The sequence below is a fragment of the Salmo salar genome, chromosome ssa22 (assembly GCF_905237065.1).
Source record: "Salmo salar chromosome ssa22, Ssal_v3.1, whole genome shotgun sequence".
Classification (NCBI taxonomy): domain Eukaryota; kingdom Metazoa; phylum Chordata; class Actinopteri; order Salmoniformes; family Salmonidae; genus Salmo; species Salmo salar.
Genome location: NC_059463.1, coordinates 19,803,150 through 19,825,578, shown reverse-complemented (window position 1 = coordinate 19,825,578; position 22,429 = coordinate 19,803,150). Strand labels below are relative to the sequence as shown.

Sequence of the window (22,429 nt, the reverse complement as noted above, 5' to 3'; positions counted from 1 at the left end):
CTTAAAAACAAAGGTGTCATTGTACGCTGATGATTCATGTTTTCTTTTAAATCCACAATTTGGATCCTAGATACTTTTTCTAACCTCTCTGGATTACAAACAAATTATGATAAGTGTACTATATTACATATTGGATCACTCGATTTTTTCTATTGTGTTATTGACTATACGTTTGTTTATTCTATGTGTAACTCTGTGTTGTTGTTTGTGTCAAATTGCTTTGCTTTATCTTGGCCAGGTCACAGTTGTAAATGAGAACTTGTTCTCAACTGGCCTACCTGGTTAAATAAAAGTGTGAAAAAAAATTACTGTGTGGTTTACCAATAAAATGGTTGGACAATGAAGTGGACATACTCGGTATTCATATCCCGAAAAGAAAGAAATGATCTCACTACAATAGATTTTAATAGAAAATTTGCAAAAATAGATAAGATCTTGCTACCTTGGAAAGGAAAATAGTTGTGGAAAAATCACCAGGATTAACTCTTTAGTCACATCCCAGTTTACCCATTTGCTTATGGCCATGCATACACCTACTGAAGCAACTCATTTTTTTAAATGATATGAGCAGAAAACATTCAATTCTATTTGGAATGGCAAACTTAAATGGGCCTATTTATATAATGAATAGGAATTTGGAGGGCATTAATGATTACATATTAACAACTTCATCAGGCTAGGGTCCTTTTTTCTTAATTTCTGCCTGACTGACGTGCCCAAAGTAAACTGCCTGTTGCTCAGGCCCTGAAGCCAGGATATGCATATAATTGATACCATTGGAAAGAAAACACTTTGAAGTTTGTAGAAATGTTAAAATAATGTAGGAGACACAATAGAATGTAGAATGTGTATAACACAATAGATATGGTAGGAGAAAATCCAAAGAAAAACCAACCAGATTTCTTTTTTTTTGAGAGCCAATGCTCTTACAATGGACAGTATAGGAAAATAATTAAATCTAGCTCCCAGTATGCAATTTCTATGGCTTCCACAGGGTGTCAGCACTCTGTGTTCAAGGCACCAGGCTTGTTTCTTCCAAAACGAGTAAGAAATATGAGTTTTAGTACTGGGACACACTATTGGAAATGTGTGATTGGGCGCGCCAAGAAGACAAGACGCACCTGCTAATATCGGTTTCCTATTGAACATACTTCTTTCTGTATGAAATATTATAGTTTTATTACATTTTAGGGTGTCTGAGGAGTCAATAGAAATGTATTTTGACTTGTTTAACCAAAGTTTAGCGTTAGATTTTTGGATTCCTTTCTCTGCATGTTGAATGAGTCGATTACTCAAATTGATGGCGCCAACTAAACTGACTTTTTGGGATATATAGAAGGATTTTATCTAACAAAACGACACTACATGTTATAGCTTGGACCCTTTAGATGACAAATAAGAGGAAGATTTTCAAAAAGTAAGTCAATATTTAATCGCTATTTGTGAATTTATGAAACCTGTGCCGTTGGAAAAATATTTTGATGTGGGGCGCTGTCCTCAAACAATTGCATGGCATGCTTTCGCTATAATGGCTACTGTAAATAGGACAGTGCAGTTAGATTAACAAGAATTTAAGCTTTCAACCAGTATAAGACACTTGTATGTACCTACATGTTTAATATCCATAATTTGTATGATTATTTCTTTGAATTGCACACCCTCCAGTTTCACCGGAAGTTGTCCCGCAAGCAGGATGCCTAGCCCTAAGAAGTTTTTAAAGCATTAGACCTCACACTAAAGGCTTCAGTCATACAAAAGTTATACTTAAATCCGAACTGGTTCTCTAGCAGATCACCCCATGTTCAAGAATGGCCCTTTTCCCTTTAATCAGATTGCAACCTCTCACTTTCGGTTACTTGAAAATTAAATAATCTCCAAAATATTGCTATTTTTAAAACAAGCCATAGAAATTTGGTTGCAATTTCAGTTTAATCCACCTGAAAAGACAGAACAAATATTACGACAAAAATATTATGGTTAAACTCAAATATACTAATTGATTAAAAAATTAGATATTTTTTTGAAAAATAAAAAGTAAAATGGTATAATCTTTGTAAATGATACCATAAATAGGACTGGTGGAGTTATGTAATACATGCAGCTAACAAAAATATATGGAAATGTGTGCTCTACTCAAAAGTACAACCATTACCGCAAAAATGGAAGTGGTAAGTGGAAGGGGGAGAAAGTAAGGAACATGTCTGCCCTGCATTAAAGACCAAAATTGGTTAAAGAAAATTGTGATGAATAAAAAAGTATACCAGTTTCATTTAAGGACAAAAAAATTGACAGCTGTGCCGTATACTGCAGATTGTAAAATAGTTGGGAAGAGATTTTCGATGTACCGATTCCATGGCACTGTTAGGTATGCGTAATTGGTTGTAAGGGAGTCAGGCGCAGGCGAGCAGAATTTGGGTAGCAAACAGAGCCTTTTATTTAGGCGAACAAAACACACGGCACAAAGAACACTAAACACAATATGGGTTGACATAACCCAGCACAACCAGTCTAACGTGCGTGTACACGAAACAATAAACAATTTCACACACAGACATTGGGGGAACAGAGGGATAAATACACAACAAGTAATGAGGGAAATGTAAACCAGGTGTGTGGGAAAACAAGACAAAACAAATGGAAAATGAAAGGTGGATTGGCGATGGCTAGAAGACTGGTGACGTCGACCGCCAAACGCCGCCCGAACAAGGAGAGGAACCGACTTCGGCGGAAGTCGTGACAGGTACATGGTTTATAAACTGATACACAAAATGACGCTGGATTCAAAACAGAGTATTTTTCTAATTAAATTATTATACAAATTCTTGCAACCAATAGAATGTTAAATATATGGGGGATACAAACATCCCAGCTCTGCAGATTTTGCATGTCAAGAGACAGACTCATTAGATCATTTGTTTTGGTGCTCTCCATATGTAGCTTGTTTTTGGTCGCACATTCAGGAATGGCTGAATAATTGCAACATTTACCTGGAGCTAACTCTGCAAATAGCACTGCTGGGTGATTTAAAAAGTCATAGTCAATCGACCAATAATATAATAATACCCTTAGCAAAAACTATCTTGCATTTACAATCTGTAGAAACTATGAGAATAGAAAGGTTCAGAACTTTTATGAAACATCATAATATATGGCAAAGAGAAATCAAAACTGGATGGTGTTCAGAGATAGATGGAAGGGGTTGAGTGGAGCTAAAGGGTGGGACTAAAAATAACAAGATAACTAATGTAAAATTTACTGTGTCTGTAAAATGTATATAGGTTCAGAACTTTTATGAAACAGCACAATTGAAATATATATGGATAGAAATAAAAAAATGGATGGTCTTCAGAGATAGATGTGAGGGGTTTGAGGGTAGCTGAAGGATGGGACTAAAAACAAAAGATAACTATTGCAAAATACAGTGGGGCAAAAAAGTATTTAGTCAGCCACCAATTGTGAAAGTTCTCCCACTTAAAAAGATGAGAGAGGCCTGTAATTTTCATCATAGGTACACTTCAACTATGACAGACAAAATGAGAAAAAAAATCCAGAAAATCACATTGTAGGATTTTTAATGAATTTATTTGCAAATTATGGTGGAAAATATGACAGTTTTATTTAGATGACTATAGATAATGTTCATTTGTTATTTTTCATTATCACAAGACTTCATGGTTATCATGTTTGAGGTATGACCCAGATGCAGACAGAGTTGAAGAAATAAAGGTTTTTCCTAACAACAGGGGCAGGCAAACGACAGGTCAGGACAGGCAGGGGTCAATAATCCAGAACAGTGGGGTAAGGTATAAAACGGCAGACAATCTCAGGGTCAGGGCAGGCAGAACAGTCAAAACCGGGAAGAACTAGAAAACAGGGGCAGGAAAACAAACGCTGGAAGGTTTGACAAACAAAACGAACTGGCAACAGACAAACAGAGAACACAGGTATAAATACACAGGGGATAATGGGGAAGATGGGCAACACCTGGAGGGGTGGTGGAGACAATCACAAAGACAGGTGAAACAGATCAGGGTGTGACAATGGTAGAGTTACTTAAAAACATTCAGCAATCAGCAATTTTTCAAATGTCAGTGATATAATCTTTGACTGAGCTGAGGTCATAAAGAATGGGATAGGTGTAGGATAGGTGAAAACAATATTGCAGATACCGTTCACTTTTTAGCTTTCACCTATCCAGATGGATTGGGACAAATGTTATTGTCTGTATGCACACACATGCAACCAGAGAACATGAATGTCCAGGGAATCCCCTTTTTCTTAACAGAGAGGCCACTGGTCAACATGGAGTCTAGACTGTTATTGACCATTCCCAAAGCCCGCTCCACAGTGAAGGGTCCCCTGCAGGCTCCGGGCCCCAGAGAGCAGGAAGTTTACGGCTAGCCATGGTCAGCCTGAAGCCTAAAGAGTGTCTTTGTTCCATAAAGCAAAGGGGCTTTGTTCTGCAATAACAAAAAGAATCCCTAAAACAGGAGTGAGGAAGAAAGTCTCAGGATTGTTTGATAGTTAGTGATGGTTGAAGACCCTGGAGAAAACAAAGCTCTGGAGTCCATTACAGCACAGTCAGTATGCTTACAATACCAGGTCGCACAAAAAGCCATTGTGTCGGAATGTTTATTACAAATAAATCTTTTAGCATTTAAATGTTTCTACTCAGTCAGGTCAACCAGCAGATGGATATCTCATGTGCTCGTGTGTGTTGTTCTTTGCAAACCGCAGGCTGATTTGCATGCATTGTATCTCCTGTGTAAGTCCCTCTGTGGAAGGGCACTGTGTGTGTTGAAAGCCCACTGCAAAACACTGCCGTTTGTGTTCCCTGGATAAGACCTCAGTTCAACTGAATTGCGACGATATGAAAAGGTACATACACAATGTGCAGTGCAGTGTCCAGAGGCAATGAAACTACCTTCTCATTGGAAGAGGCTACAGGTCATCATCAGCCCTACACATATTTCTATGTGGCTAACTGAACAAAATGGGAAATATAGTATTCTTTCTAACAAGATATCTACACAGACACTGAGTGTACCAACATTAGGAATACCTGATCTTTAATGACATAGACCAGGGCTGCCCAACCCTCTTCCTGGAGGTCTGTGGGTTTTCACTCCAACCCTAATTTAACACACCTGATTGTACTAATTAGCTGATCAACAAGACCTTAACTAGCTGAATCAGATACGCTAAATTAGGGTTGGACCGAAAACCTACAGGACTGTAGATCTCCAGGAAGAGGGTTGGGAAGACCTGACATAGACTCACGAGGTGAAAGCTATGATCCCTTACTGATGTCACCTGTTAAATCCACTTCAATCAGTGTAGATAAAGAGGAGGAGACAGGTTAAAGAAGGATTTTTAAGCCTTGAGACAATTGAGATTGTCTATGTGGTCCATTCAGAGGGTGAATGGGCAAGACAAAAGATATAAGTGCCTTTGAATGGGGTATGGTAGTATGTGCCAGGCACACCGGTTTGAGTGTGTCAAGAACTGCAACGCTGCTGGAATTTTCAAACTCAATAGTTTCCCGTGTGTGTGTAAAGAACGGTCCACCACCCAAAGGACATCCAGCCAACTTGACACAACTGTGGGAAGCATTGGAGTCAGCGTGGGCCAGCATCCCTGTGGAATGCTTTTGACCGCTTGAGGGCAAAAGGGGTTGCAACTCAATGTTAGGAAGGTCTTCCTAATGTTTTGTACACAGTGTATTTCAGGATGTTGTGTATCCCTGGAAATAATCAGAATTCATGTAAACATACGTTTTCAAAAACATAGCTTGTCCAAAATAAAGTGGTCTCTTGGCACAACTTACCCCGGGTATGGGTTAAGTTGACAATAGGGACAGGGTAAGTTGAGCCGCCTTGGGGTAAGTGGGTAGGGGTTTCCTGTGACAGTGGATGCTGGTAGATAAATGTTTAGTGGAATGGGGGTGTGGTATATTGTATATCTTAAATGTGTGCCTACACTGAGATATAGATCTCTCTGTTCAATGTAACTTACCCTTCCATTTCTTGAGCAGTTGTCTGGGCCAGTTCGTGGGCAAGTTCTTTGCGTTTGAGGCTACTAAGCCCATGAAATTGGTCCGTGAGATTCTTGATATGTTTAGCAAGCTCAGACTCCATGTCATCAGATAAGACCTTGTGTTTTTCTGCTAGTCTACCACAGCCTCTCTTTCACACAGGTACATGTTGGTTTATTTTATGTTCAATGTTCCTCTTCAGTGTCATAAGGTCTATTTTTTTCATCCCTTGCTGCTGCTCAAATGGATTTCTTCCCTTCTGACTTCCTTGGTTGATCTCTCAAGAACCTCAAGGGGGGGCTAGACCCCTGCTTGTTTTATGTTTGTATACACATGGTATGATAATGTCTGCTCTGTACCAACAAAAATGAGTTTACATGCATGACACATTGCAAAAATATTATGCAGAAAAATGACTAAATGTAATAATTTGTATGGGGTATGGTGACCATTGGCTCAACTTACCCCAGGGAAAACATTTGGACTATATTAGCCCACACAGCTACAAGGATGCACTTTCATGCTAGGTTTAGGACCTCATATTGAAGCTTAGAGACCCTACCTGATGTGCAAAACAATCTTAAAACAATTTACTTTGGTTTAGATACAAGCATCATGAAACCTACAGTATAGTACAAATTGATTTCACTTTGTGAAAATGTTTTTTTACACCTAAGATTGCATACCACTTTTTCCTTGTCATTTCTTCCTTCACAGACTCCATTAAATTATGACCTCTTCCTAAAGATTTGGTCACATGATTAATTTTGTGTATGGTTTCCTAGAAACAACGGGTGGCTCAACTAACCCTTTGGCTCAACATTCTCCCCAACTGAGCAAAGACAAACTGCTGTTAGAAAATGCCGGAACTATTTCCATTTGCATGCGTTTTCTCTGAAAATCTCTGCAACCGGTAGCCCAAGATTTATTAGACACCTCCTGCACAGTTAATCTTTATCTCTAACACACTACATGATAAATAAGGCCTTTCATCTATTGATTTATGTGGACTATGTGAGAAGCGTTAAGTGCAGTTCTGGGGCTGTAACTCCCTGACACAGGAGATGGTACTAGAGTGAGAGAGACTTTCTTTGTTCATTCAGACAGAGGGAAAAGAGGTGAATCAGTGTTTTTACTGAAATCACCATATCTCCCCACACCAACTCCCTCCTCACATATATAGAGAGAAACCCTTTTATATAATTCACCAAATAATTTATCAGTCAACCAAGCCTCCCAAACACCAACAATATTCCTTTGCTTTTCTGTTGTTTTCCAAAATTGTATCTAGACAGGGGCCGCTCTCTAATGGTCAGAAAGAGTGTAGAGTGTAGACAGGTGTCAAGTGAAGTCATGCTGAGCCGCGACTCTCATGTCCTTTGAAAGCCCTCAGCATGGAGTGGAAGGACCAAATGGCGAGCCAAAGCAGAAACATCTGTGGTGTAAAGTAATATTTTTTAACATTGTACATTTTTGACATTTTATGTTAAAGACTGAAACCCTGTTGCACCATATCTCACCGAAAGAGCTGTCCATTATTTTGATCAACAGCAGAAGGCGCATCATCTCCATCTCTGAGATGTGTCCCAGGGCTGTGAAATCATGATGTATAAATAAGGCTTGTGAAGCGCTGCAGAGAAGAACACTCAGCCTTGGCTCCTACCATGCAGTAAAATAGCTACCACAGATGATATTGATCTGTGAATCTACAGACACCACTCCTAGTGACAGAGAACGATAGGTCATTCCCAACCAATGGCCTTGAACGAGAATGGGCAACATTCAACATCCCATTCTAATAAACTAGCTACAGGGAAAGCCTCTAGTGTTCTCATTCATCCCTTTTATGTCCAACAATAAAACATGCAAATTAAATATATATATATTGTTTTGCTCAGGAAACTTGGGGGGCTAAATAAAACCACCAGCGGGCCAAATTCGGTTGAGGTACCCTGCCTTAGCACATCATTCAATCCCTTAATGTCTGCCTGTGTGACATATTGTTCTGTGGAGAGCCATATTTCTGCCACCAGCACAGTACAATTCTGGCATGTCCAGGCAAAACACTGGGATAGGTCACATCACATACAGGGTGGATGTGATTTCACATGTTGACCATAGGATGGCACTCTGATACCTACTTGAATACAAACAAAGAAATACACGGTTCATTTGGGATACCAATGCAACCTAAACATTCCTGGGCCCAGTTTCCCAAAAGTATCTTAAGGTTAAGTTCATCGTTAGAGTAGGATCCTATGGTTCTAGGATTAACCTTAAGATGCTTTTGGGAAACCGGGCCCTGTCTTACCATTGAAACACTTCAACATATCATTGTTATTAAGGATGTTTATTCTGAAGATTTAAACTAAAAGCGACCAATGCAATATTTCCAAGTATGCCAGTATTATGTTAACTGATCTTGAATATATAGGAATGGTATTTTTTAATTGTCACAAAAAGGTACATTGATTTCATTTTTATTATCATGCTACAAAAACTGTCTGAGCTTAATTCCCTGCCAGGAGCAATGAGGTACACTGCATTGTAATTAAACACAATTCAAACTCCCTATGGTGATTCTTAATTGATTATCCAAAATGTGTGGAAAACAGCCGCTATTTTAAATTCTGAAAATATGCCATTGTTGGGGGGAAAGAGAGTAGGACAAAGCACCATGCAGGCCTTTAATGTATATCTGAATAATTGACTCTCAGTGAAGATTCCAACACACACAGTGTTGTGTCAATTTAGACCAATTATTCTAATGATGATTGACAGGTATCCTCCTATTAGCCATAATAACTCTAATAATATCCCTAATGGCCCTAATCACGTGAATAACTTGATGAGTAGCTAGTTCAGAGCACAGTCGGATTAATGATGATGGACATATTAACCCTAATATCCTGATCAGTTGCTTGTCAACTCAAAGCAGCACTGATTATTGATCAATTCATCAATTCATGCCGCCACATCAGTCCTGGTAATCAGGTGAACCCCTTTATAAGGCTGACCATTGGGGGTCAGTGCTCAGTGGGTATCTCAGAGTATCCCAGTACCACCTTCCCAGGACCCCTCAAGGGTTACCCACATACACCCACAGACTCTACACAGACACAGGAACCATGGAAGGCACAGATGGACCCAAATTCTATATGCCTATGTCCAACGCTACAGGAGTGGTGTGAGTTCCCCCAGTACAAAAACAAAACAAAAAAATGCATGAAATGAAATGTATGCATTCACTGCTGTAAGTCGCTCTGGATAAGAGCGTCTGCTAAATGACTAAAATGGAAAAAATGGAAATGTACTACCTGGCTGAGCCCTGGGCCTACGCATGTCTGTCCGCATACATGTTCTTCCTCATCATCACCTGCTTTCCCATCAACTTCCTCACACTCTACGTCATCATGAAACACAAGAAGCTGCGGACGGCCCTCAACTCCATCCTGGTCAACCTGGCTGTGGCCGATCTCTTCACAGTGTTTAGCGGTTTCACCACCACGCTCAACACCTCCATGAACGGCTACTTCGCCTTCGGCTGCACCATTGAGGGCTTTTACCAATTTCTGCTTCGGGGAGAGCCATGCCATCACAGGTGTGGCATTCACCTGGGTGAAGACTGCTGCTGCTTCCGTGCCCCCTCTGTTCGGCTGATCACGTTTACATCCCAGAGAGCATGCAGTACTCACGCGGTATTGACTATTACACCAGAGGTCAAAAACGATTATTTTGTCATCTACATGTTTATCTGCCACTTCACCATTCCCCTGGTCATCATCTCCTTCGGCAACCTGCTCTGTATCGTCAAGGAGGCTACTTCTGCCCAGCAGGAGTCTGAAACACCCCAGGAGGCTGGAAGGGAGGTCACCTGTATGGACATCATGATGGTTAGCTCCTTCATGGTGTGCTGGGTGCTAGCATTTTTGTGTACGTCTTCACCCACTAGGGACTTACCTTCGGACCCTTGTGCATGACAGTTCCGGCCTTCTTTGCCAAGAGCTCAGCCCTGTACAACCCCCTCATTTACATTTTGATGAACAAGCAGTTCCGCCAAATAACCCCTTCGAGGAGGAGGGAGCATCCACCACTGCCTCCTCTGTGTCTTCCCGCTCTGTGGCCTCTGCATAAGATGGCTGCTGCAGCACCTCTGTCTCAGATTATGGAAAAGGTCTACGCTAATGTACAATTCTGAAGGCACAGTATCAGGTTGATTTTGCAACTACGGGCACTTTTGGATGTTAAATATTTTTGAAAATGAAACCTCTTGAAAGTGCTTTTTATCTATCTGAATATTTTCTTCACTCTGTCTGGAAACAAGATCCAATAGTGGCTGAGACCATAGAAATATTTTATATTCTTAAAGAGTAAATAGTATCTGTTTCCCCAAATACCCGAGGGGAAATGTCATTTCCACCACATCATATACTCTACTGTGCTATTTTAGTTGAAAAGGAAATTACAGAACTTATGCCTAAGGTATTTTAAATAACATTTCACATGAATTTGTTTTAAATCATGTTTTCTTAATTATATGTACTCATCATTCTCATGTCTAAATGTCCATGTATGCCTTGATGATACTCAGAAACATGTATTTGACACATCAAATCTTATTTTTCTTATTATTTTAAGATCACATCATCAATATCAATTGTGATTTAATACCCCTTTTCCTCAAAAATATGTACAGTGGTGGTAAAGACTTGGTGTTGTGGTAATGACAGAGTGTGGTGGAAATGACATTGCATATAGAACTGAAAAACATTTTAATGACACAATTGCACATGTTGAATTTTTTGGAAGATACAGAACACACCATTCAAAACCTAAAAAAAAGGTTACACAGCATATTTTAGAAACATTTTGGGATTCATTGCATTAGACAGAAATACATGTACAAGGTTGGAAACACTGGTTGAAATGAAACAAATTATTGTACACTGGCTGCAGTATATTGATTCCGACTCATGAGACAGTGTCACGCTCGTCGTACGAACTGGAAGCATACTCGGACCAACGTGCAGCGTGCTCTGGGTTCCACATATTTTATTTAAGTGAACCGCACAAAACAATAAATGATCAAACGAAACGTGACTAAGTGGTGCACAAAACACAAAATAATATCCCACAAACACAGGTGGGAAAAATGCTACCTAAATATGATCCCCAATTAGAGACAACAATTTCCAGCTGCCTCTAATTGGGAATCATACAAATCACCAACATAGAAATAATAAACTAGAACCCCACATAGAAATAATAAACTAGAATACTCCCCAGTCATGCCCTGACCTACTACACCATAGAGAAACAAGGGCTCTCTATGGTCAGGGCGTGACAGACAGGTGTGTGCTCACTCAGGTAGGTCATCATTCTGTAGCTGTAAGACTTCAGGTGAGTGTGGTGGTGTGTTCCTTGTCAGGTATAACTCCATAACCACTCCTTTCTGGATAGTTGGTCTTCTGTATCTTTGGTTTATTTTCCATTGCCTCCTTTTTTTCTCGCTGGGAAAGTTGTGAGATGGGTTTCAGTTCAGCACTTTCTTTTCTCTTGAGGCATCTTTCTTTTTGTTTCTTAAGATACTCCTGGTATCTTATAGGATCTTGTTTTGATTTAGTTTATATATACGACATGACCAAAAGTATGTGGATACCTGCTCGTCAAACATCTCATTCCAAAATCATGGCCGTTAATATGAAGTTGGTCCCCCTTTTGCTGCTATAACAGCCTCCACTTTTCTGGGAAGGCTTTCCACTAGATGTTGGAACATTGCTGTGGGGACTTGCTTCCATTCAGCCACAAGAGCATTAGTGAGCTCGGGCACTGATGTTGACAAATAGGCCTGGCTCGCAGTCATTGTTTCAATTCATCCCAAAGGTGTTCGATGGGGTTGAGGTCAGGGCTGTGTGCAGTCCAGTCAAGATCTTCCACACCAATCTCAACAAACCATTTCTGTATGCATCTCACATTGTGCACGAGGGCATTGTTATGCTGAAGCTGGAGACTTATATCTCCCTCACTAACTTTAAGCATCAGCTGTCAGAGCAGCTTACCGATCATTGTATCTGTAAATAGCCCACCCAACTACCCTCATCCCCATATTATTTATTTTTTGCCCCCCTTGCACCCCAGTATCTCTTCTTGCACATTCATCTTCTGCACATCTATCACTCCAGTGTTTAATTGCTAAATTGTAATTATTTCGGCACTATGGACTATTTATTGCCTTACCTCCCTAATCTTACTACATTTTCACACACTGTATATAGTGTTTTCAATTGTGTTATTGACTGTACATTTGTTTACCCCATGTGTAACTCTGTGTTGTTTGTGTCGCACTGCTTTGCTCTATCTTGGCCAGGTCGCAGTTGTAAATGAGAACTTGTTCTCAACTGGCCTACCTGGTTAAATAAAGGTAGAATCAAATACATTTTAAAAAACGTAGGAAAGGGCTTTCCAAAAACTGTTGCCACAAAGTTTGAAGCACAGAATTGTCTAGAATGTTATTGTATGCTGTAGCGTTAAGATTTCCCTTCAATGGAACTAAGGGGCCTAGCCCGAACCATGAAAAAAGCCCCAGACCATTATTCATCCTCCACCAAACATTAAAGTTGGTACTATGCATTGGGGCAGTTTGCGTTCTCCTGGCATCCTCCTAACCCAGATTCGTCCATTGGACTACCAGATGGTGAAGCGTGATTCATCACTCCAGAGAACGCATTTCCACTGCTACAGAGTCGAATGGCACCGAGCTTTACACCACTCCAGCCGACGCTTGGCATTGCACATGGTGATCTTATGCTTGTGTGCAGTTGCTCGGCCATGGAACCTATTTCATGAAGCTCCCGACGAACAGTTCTTGTGCTGACGTTGCTTCCAGAGACAGTTTGGAACTGGTTAGTGAGTGTTGCAACCGAGGACAGACAATTGCTACGCGCTATATGCTTCAGTTCCGTTCTGTGAGCTTGTGTGACCTACCACTTCACGGCAGAGCCGTTATTGCTCTTAAACATTTCCACTTCACAACAACAGCAGTTACAGTTGACCGTGGCAGCTCTAGGAGGTCAGAAATTTGATGAACTAACTTGTTGGAAAGGTGGCATCCTATGACAGTGCTCCGCGAAAGTCACTGAGCTCTTCAGTATTTGTATTTATTATGGATCCCCATTAGCTGCTGCCAAAGCAGCAGCTACTCTTCCTGGGGTCCAGCAAAAGTAAGGCAGTTTATACAATTTTAAAAACATTACAATACCTTCACAGATTTCACAACACACTGTGTGCTCTCAGGCCCTACTACACCTCTACCACATATCTACAGTACTAAATCCATGTGTATGTATAGTGTGTATGTTATCGTGTGTGTGTGTGTGTGTATGCGTGTGTCTGTGCCAATGTTTGTCTTGCTTCACAGTCCCAGCTGTTCCATAAGGTGTTTTTTATCTGTTTTTTTATCTAATTTTACTGCTTGCATCAGTTACTTGATGTGGAATAGAGTTCCATGTAGTCATGGCTGTATGTAGTACTGTGTGCCTCCCATAGTCTGTTCTGGACTTGGGGACTGTGAAGAGACCTCGTGGCATGTCTTGTGGGGTATGCATGGGTGTCCAAGCTGTGTGCCAGTAGTTTTGACAGACAGCTCGGAGCATTCAACATGTCAATACCGCTCATAAATAAATGTAGTGATGAAGTCAATCTCTCCTCCACTTTCAGCCAGGAAAGATTGACATGCATATTATTAATATTAGATCTCTGTGTACATTCAAGGGCCAGCCGTGTTGCCCTGTTCTGAGCCAATTGGAATTTTCCTAAGGCTTTTTTTGTGGCACCTGACCACACGACTGAACAGTAATCAAGGTGCGACAAAACTAGTACAAAAACCAAGCCATGAGGTCTAAGGAATTGTCCGTAGAGCTCCAAGACAGGATTGGGTTGAGGCACAAATCCATTGAAGGGCACCAAGAAATGTCTGCAGCTTTGAAGGTCCTCAAGAACACAGTGGCCTTGTCACGGTTGTTCAAAGGATCGGACCAAAATGCAGCGTGTTCGTAGTTCCACATATTTTATTTACCGTGAAACTAAATGCTATACACTAAATACTTGAATACACAAAAACAACAAACCGTGATGCAGAGAGAAAACACACTACTCAAAAATTAATCACCCACAAAAACAGGTGGGACAAACATCAACTTAAATATGACCTCCAATTAGAGACAACGACAACCGGCTGCCTCTAATTGGAGATCATAAAAAACAAAACCAACATAGAAATACAAAACTAGAAACTGAACATAGAAATACAAAACATAGACAAACACCCCGTCACGCCCTGACCTACTCTACCATAGAAAATAACAACTTACTATGGTCAGGACATGACAGTACCCCCCCAAAGGTGCGGTCTCTGACCGCACCTACATAAAACAACAACAAACCCCCCCAAACAACAACCCCCCCAACAACAAAAACCAAAGGGAGGGTAGGGTGGGTGACAAAAGTCTATGGCGGCTCTAATGTTACACCCAGAACCTTCCTCTCCCTCCGATCCTCCAGCAACGGAGGTGGCTCCGGCTCAGGGCATAACCCCGTTCCGCCCGCAGATCCCTCCGCTTCTGTAACACCGGCCTGTGGATCATTATCAGAGGAATCGGACTGTAAATCATTACCGGAAGCTCCGTGCTGCAGACCGCCGCCGGAGGTTCCGGGCTGCGGGCCGCCGCCGAAGGCTCGGGCTGCGGGCCGCCGCCGAAGGCTCCGGGCTGCGGGCCGCCGCCGTAGGCTCCGGGCTGCGGGCCGCCGCCGTAGGCTCCGGGCTGCGGGCCGCCGCCGAAGGCTCCGGGCTGCGGGCCGCCGCCGAAAGCTCCGGGCTGCGGGCCGCCGCCGAAGGCTCGGACTGCGGGCCGTCTCAATAGGTTCCGGACTGTAGGCCGTCTCAGTAGGTTCCGGACTGTAGACCGTCTCAGTAGGTTCCGGACTGTAGACCGTCTCAGTAGGTTCCGGACTGTAGGCCGTCTCAGTAGGTTCCGGACTGTAGGCCGTCTCAGTAGGTTCCGGACTGTAGGCCGTCTCAGTAGGTTCCGGACTGTAGGCCGTCTCAGTAGGTTCCGGACTGTAGGCCGTCTCAGTAGGTTCCGGACTGAAAAACGTCGCCGGAAGCTCTGGACTGGGAACTGTCGCAGGAAGCTCTGGACGGGGAACTGTCGCCGGAAGCTCTGGACGGGGAACTGTCGTCGGAAGCTCTGGACGGGGAACTGTCGCCGGAAGCTCTGGACAGGGAACTGTCGCAGGAAGCTCTGGACGGGGAACTGTCGCCGGAAGCTCTGAACGGTCTCCCCCCTGATATCGCCAAACTCCCCGTATGCCCCCCCCTAATTTTTTGGGGGGGCTGCTGCTCAGCCTTGCCTCTCGGTCAAACATCAACTTAAATTTGACCTCCAATTAGAGACAACGACAACCGGCTGCCTCTAATTGGAGATCATACCAAACAAAACCAACATAGAAATACAAAACATAGACAAACACCCCCTGTCACGCCCTGACCTACTCTACCATAGAAAATAACTTACTATGGTCAGGACGTGACAGGCCTGCATAATTTTTAAGGTAGAGTGGCCAGACGGAAGCCACTCCTCAGTAAAAGGCACATTACAGCCCACTTGTAGTTTGCCGAAAGGCACATAAAGGACTCTCAGACCATGAGAAACAAGATTCTCTGACCTGAATGCCAAGTGAAACCTGGCACCATCCCTACAGTGAAGCATGGTGGTGGCAGCGTCATGCTCTGGGGATATTTTTCAGAGGCAGGGACTGGGAGACTAGTCAGGATCGAGGGAAAGATGAACGGAGCAAAGTACAGAGAGATCCTTGATGAAAACCCGCTCCAGAACACTCAGATCCTCAGACTTGGGCAAAGGTTCACCTTCCAAAAGGACAACAACCCTAAGCACACAGCCAAGACAACGCACGTGTGGCTTCGGGACAAGTCTCTGAAGGTCCTTGAGTGGCCCAGCCAGAGCCTTGACTTGAACCTGATCGAACACCTGAAGATAGCTGTGCAGCGATGGTTCCCATTCAACCTGACAGAGCTTGAGAGGATTTGCAGAGAAGAATGGGAGAAACTCCCCCAATACAGGTGTGCCAAGCTTGTAACGTCATACCCAAGAAGACTCGAGGATGTAGTCACTGCCAAAGGTCCTTCAACAAAATACTGAGTAAAGCGTCTGAATACTTATGGAAATGGGATATTTCCATTTTTTATTTGTAATACATTTGCAAAATGTTCTATAAACCTGTTTTTGCTTTGTCATTATGGGGTATTGTGTGTAGATTGATGAGGGGGAAAAAAACATTCAATCCGTTAAAGAATAATGCTATAACTTAACAAAATTTGGAAAAAACCAAGGGGTCTGAATACTTACATCTTATAGAATAAATAAATAATAATTGAAGTCATTAATAATCATAGTAAGTCACATAAATGGACATCAAAATCACTCAATCATCCTAACATAATTCAAAACGTAATGGTCTTACTTAGCAAATAAGTGTTCAGTTTCAACTTAACTATGATCATATATGTCATTTGTGTCTTTTCAGGTCTTAAGGTAAGTAAAAATTGATCAACTAATACATTTTGTCATTCCACCCCATTCTGTCCTGTGGTGGTAATGACGTGTGGTGTGAATTACATTTTTACAGTATTTGGTCATAAATAGCAGGGATTCTAGCATGCTAACTCCAGTTGAGCTTACAATGTTTCCTAAATACACACAATTAAAACATAATTTCACAAATCTAACATAATTTGATGAAATTATAGCCTATTTGGTAATGACGTACTACTCAAGTCATATTTACCTTTATTTTGATATAATTTCCCGGCATAAAAATTTGAATGTCCCTCCATGACATCAATGTGCTCCACTGTCACTATTCATATCCATGGTAACCAAGTACACAACGTTTTGAAAAACGTTATTATCATGAAATTTGCTTGTCGTGGGGGTATTGACACGATACTTAGCAAAAGTTAAACATGTATTGTAAATGTTTATCAGCACAGCATTATGACAGCATTTTCTAAACTGCAGAGGGAGTTCTTGCTATTATTTTGTAGGTTTCATATAGTTTGTACTGTAGTTTGTGTAAAAAAAGTAACCAATGGCTTACTCACATCTAATATGTATATAGTTTCCATTTATTTTACTCTTTTTTTTAAATGGTGCATTAAATATGCACCCGATTTCACTTTAAGTGTAATACATAGCAGAATGTCAAAAGTCGGTGTGAGACAGGGCAAAAGCAGCGCAAAGCATTGAAATCCAGACATGAAATTATTTAAAAATGAAATTAATAAAAAAACATCTTGAAAGCTAAAAAAAGTTTAAGGTTATTTTAGTCTCTACTTAATGGATGTGAAAAAAACCCTCTTGGGGATAGAATCCCACTGACGGGCTTGCTTGACAAGCTAGCATGGCGCGAAATTCAAAACAGCAAAAATCTAATAATTTCAATTTCTCAAACAATCAACTATTTTACACCATTTGAAAGATAAACATCTCCTTAATCCAACCACATTGTCCGATTTCAAAGAGGCTTTACGGCGAAAGCATAAATTTAGATTATGTTAGGAGAGTACATAGACAAAAAATTACACACAGACATTTTCAATGCAAGGACAGGTGTCACCAAAAGCAGAAAACCAGCTAATATTATGCACTAACCTTTGACAATCTTCATCAGATGACACTCCTAGGACATTATGTTAGACAATACATGCATTTTTTGTTCTATCGAGTTCATATTTATATCCAAAAACAGCATTTTACATCAGCGCGTGACGTTCAGAAAATGTATCTCCCCCAAACTGCCGGTGAATTTACAAAAATACTCATTATAAACGTTGATAAAATATTAAACTGTTATTCAAAGAATTATAGATTAACATCTCCTGAATGCAACCGCATTGACAGATTTCAAAATAACTTTACTGGGAAAGCACACTTTGCAATAATCTGAGTACTGCGCTCAGAAAAATACACTAGGCAATACAGATAGCCACCATTTTGGATTCATCTAAATGCATAAATAACATTAGAAATATTCACTTACCTTTAATAATCTTCATCGGAAGGCACTTCCAGGAATCCCAGGTCGACAACAAATGTTGTTTTGTTCGATAAAGTTCATAATTTATGTCCAAATAACTCCATGTTGTTAGCGCGTTCAGTAGGCTACTCAAAATGTAGGACGCGCAAGGAAAATGTCACGACGAAAAGTAAAAAAAAAAAAATCTATTTACGTTCGTTCAAACATGTCAAACGTTGTACAGCATCAATCTTTAAGGCCATTTTAACGTGAAACTTCAGTAATATTTCAACCGGACCTTTCCTGTGTCTTGAAAAACATTTTGGAACACAAGGTCCCATCTCGCATGAACGCGCGCCAATGAAGTGATGTCATTCCCTGGGTGACCAAATTCCCCACCTTCTCATTCGGTCTCTGTTCATCATAGACGCCTCAAACAACTTTCTAAAGACTGTTGACATCTAGTGGAAGCCTCAGGAAGTGCACAATGAATCCTTTGTCACTGTGTGTTCCATTGGCAATGACTTGAAAATAGTACAGCCACAAGATTTTCATTTCCTGCTTGAATTTTTCATAGGTTTTTGCCTGTCATATGAGTTCTGTTATACTTACAGACATCATTCAAACAATTTTAGAAACTTCATTTTGTTTTCTATCCAAATCTACTAATAATATGCATATTCTAGTTTCTGGGCCAGAGTAGTAACCTGTTCAAATTGGGTACGTTTTTCATCCGGCCGTGAAAATACTGCCCCCTAGCCCCAACAGGTTTTAATCTCTGTATTCTAGCATGGGTAGGATGGTCATCTGAATCAGGGTTAGTTTGGCAGCTGAGGTGAAAGATGAGCGATTACAATAGAGGAAACAAAGTCTAGATTTAACTTTAGCCTGCAGCTTTGATATGTGCTGAGAGAAGGACAGTGCACCGTCTAGCCATACTCCCAAGTACTTGTATGAGGTGACTACCTCAAGCTCTAAACCCTCAGAGGTAGTAAAAACACCTGTGGGAGGAGGGGCATTCTTCTTACCAAACCACATGAACCTTGTTCTGAACACCTTCAAAACAAAGGTAAGGGTAGAGAAAGCTTGTTGGACACTAAGAAAGTTTTGTTGTAGAGCATTTAACACAAAATCCGGGGTGGTGCCAGCTGAGTATAAGACTGTATCATCTGCATATAAATGGATGAGAGAGTTTCCTACTGCATGAGCTATGTTGTTGATGTAAACTGAGAAGAGCGTGGGGCCTAGGATTGAACCTTGTGGTACTCCCTTGGTGACAGGCAGTGGCTGAGACAGCAGATTTTCTGACATTATACACTGCACTCTTTGAGAGAGGTAGTTAGCAAACCAGCCCAAAGACCCCTCAGAGACACCAATACTCCTTAGCCGGCCCACAAGAATGGAATGGTCTACTGTATCAAAAGCTTTGGCCAAGTCAATAAAAATAACAGCACAAAATTGCTTAGAATCAAGAGCAATGGTGACATCATTGAGGACCGTTAACGTTGCAGTTACACATCCATAACCTGAGCGGAAACCCGATTGCATACCCAAGAGAATACTATAGACATCAAGAAACATAGTCAGTTGATTATTTCCCCTTTTTTTCCAACACTTTTGATAAACAGGACAAAATAGAAATAGGCCTATAACAGCTAGGATCAGCTTGATCTCCCCCTTTAAATAGAGGACCAACCGTGGCTGCCTTCCAAGCAATGGGAACCTCCCCAGAAAGGAGAGACAGGTTAAAAAGGTTGGACATAGGCTTGGCAATGGTAGGGGTAGCAACCTTGAAGAAAGGGTCTAAACCATCTGACCCAGATCGTTTTTTTGGGGTCAAGTGCAAAGGTATCAGATCTGAAGAAGAATTTAGACGATGACAGGACAGTAATGTACAGGTATTCAAGGCATTAACCTGACAAGGCAACAATTTGTCTATCCCTTTTACATTTCCTCTTGCCTGCAGACTTACCGGTGTAACATGTTACAAACGACAATTGGCATGAAAATAAACACACACACACACACACACACACACACACACACACACACACACACACACACACACACACACACACACACACACACACACACACACACAGTCAAATCAAATCAAAACAAAACTAAATATAAACCCACACACCCACAGGCCTACGTTTGGCCAAAAATCTACTGAATTATTTTGTCCAAAAAATGCCTGCATGTCTGCCTCAAACAGAACATGGCTGTCATCTTTGCTCCAGTCAGGTTGACAGGACGGAACCATCCGTGTTTCCATGGCGACAGGATAGAGAGAGAGGCGGTAAGGTCACCGAGCCCCTGAACTGGAGCCCTGAATCTGATTCTGGGCTGCTGCTGCTGCGGTGTCGTTATTACAGATTTCATTACCTCCTCTTCCTCATCCATGATGAATTGTCACCATTCATTGCTCTGATTCTATATTTGATGTAGGCTCAGGGAGAGAGAGAGAGGGAAGAGTGTTTTGGCGCTGGAGACTGGATTGGATCCATTATTTAGGTCCTGATTCCCCTTCACTGGCTATGGGAAGAAATGCTCCTTCACCATATGAACATAGATACTGGATACAATGACAAGATGCTTGTGTGTCCACACTAACAATGGGATTCGTTGTCCACAGAGCAGAATGGCGGGCTTGCAAGCTCCCACCTATTCCCTTCTTTGGATTGGTGGATACATCCCGTTATTTGAACACTATTTTGAATATTCGATGAGGGATGTTAATGTCAACCGAAAGAGTGAGAAGCTATGCATAGACTCTCAAATCTCAACAGGGACAACTCTTTTCTCAAAGTTGCTGTGATGTCATGTGCATCACATTTATATCAGTACACTAGCAACATCCTAAGCATTACAAAAGTTATTTTATATCAAAGCGTCACGTATCAAAATAGCAATTCATTTTTATCTCGACTAAATTCAACTCTCTCATTGCCCCCCATACAAAAACTCATCACATGCTTTAAGTGGACAGATTTATGGCAAAGTAAACCCTCTAGCTTTGCCTCTTCCTTTCTGCTATGGGAAGAATTGCTCCTTCACTGTTTATTGGAAGAATTGCTCATGTGCTGTAGGCATCCTTGTGTCTCTATTCATTTCAGCTGGCTAAAAAACTCACATTGACCTCAATGTGCTACCTGACATTACGAATCATTGTAATATATAGCTGGGAGAAATATTAGACATTCTGTTAATTGCAAGAAAATTACACTAACACAGAAAATGATAAATTCGGAAACAGAACTGCATTAAAACCTGTATGTAGAATGAAATCGATTTAGATTTTATTTCCATATTCATTCATGCATAGTGACTATCCTGTACCCCCGCACATTGACTCGATACCGGTACCCCCTGTATACACAGTTGAAGTCGGAAGTTTACATACACCTTAGCCAAATACATTTAAACTCAGTTTTTCACAATTCCTGACATTTAATCCTAGTAAAAATTCCCTGTCTTAGGTCAGTTAGGATCACAACTTTATTTTGAGAATGTGAAATGTCAGAATAATAGTAGAGAGAATTATTTATTTCAGCTTTTATTTCTTTCATCACATTCCCAGTGGGTCATAAGTTTACATACACCCAATTAGTATTTGGGAGCATTGTCTTTAAATTGTTTAACTTTTTGGGTAGCCTTCCACAAGCTTCCCACTATAAGTTGGGTGAATTTTGGCCCATTCCTCCTGACAGAGCTGGTCTAACTGAGTTAGGTTTGTAGGCCTCCTTGCTCGCACACACTTTTTCAGTTCTGCCCACCAATTTTCTATAGGATTAAGGTCAGGGCTTTGTGATGGCCACTCCAATACCTTGACTTTGTTGTCCTTAAGCCATTTTGCCACAACTTTGGAAGCATGCTTGGGGTCATTGTCCATTTGGAAGACCCATTTGCGACCAAGATTCTGGCTGATGTCTTGAAATGTTACTTCCATATATCCACGTAATTTTCCTGCCTCATGATGCCATCTATTTTGTTTTGTGCACCAGTCCCTCCTGCAGCACAGCACCCCCACAACATGATGCTGCCACCCCCGTGCTTCACGGTTGGGATGGTGTTCTTCGGCTTGCAAGCCTCCCCTTTTACCTCCAAACATAACAATGGTCATTATGGCCAAACAGTTCTATTTTTGTTTCATCAGACCAGAGGACATTTCTCCAAAAAGTACGATCTTTGTCCCCATGTGCAGTTGCAAACCGTAGTCTGGCTTTTTTTATGCCGGTTTTGGAGCAGTAGCTTCTTCCTTGTTGAGCAGTCTTTCAGGTTATGACGATATAGGACTCA

At 41.3% G+C, this 22,429-nt stretch overlaps 1 pseudogene; it reads left to right on the top strand.

The window, feature by feature from the left end:
* The first annotated feature begins 9,162 nt into the window (after positions 1 to 9,162).
* Positions 9,163 to 10,168, top strand: LOC106582943 (rhodopsin, freshwater form-like; annotated as a pseudogene).
* Positions 10,169 to 22,429: the final 12,261 nt, after the last annotated feature.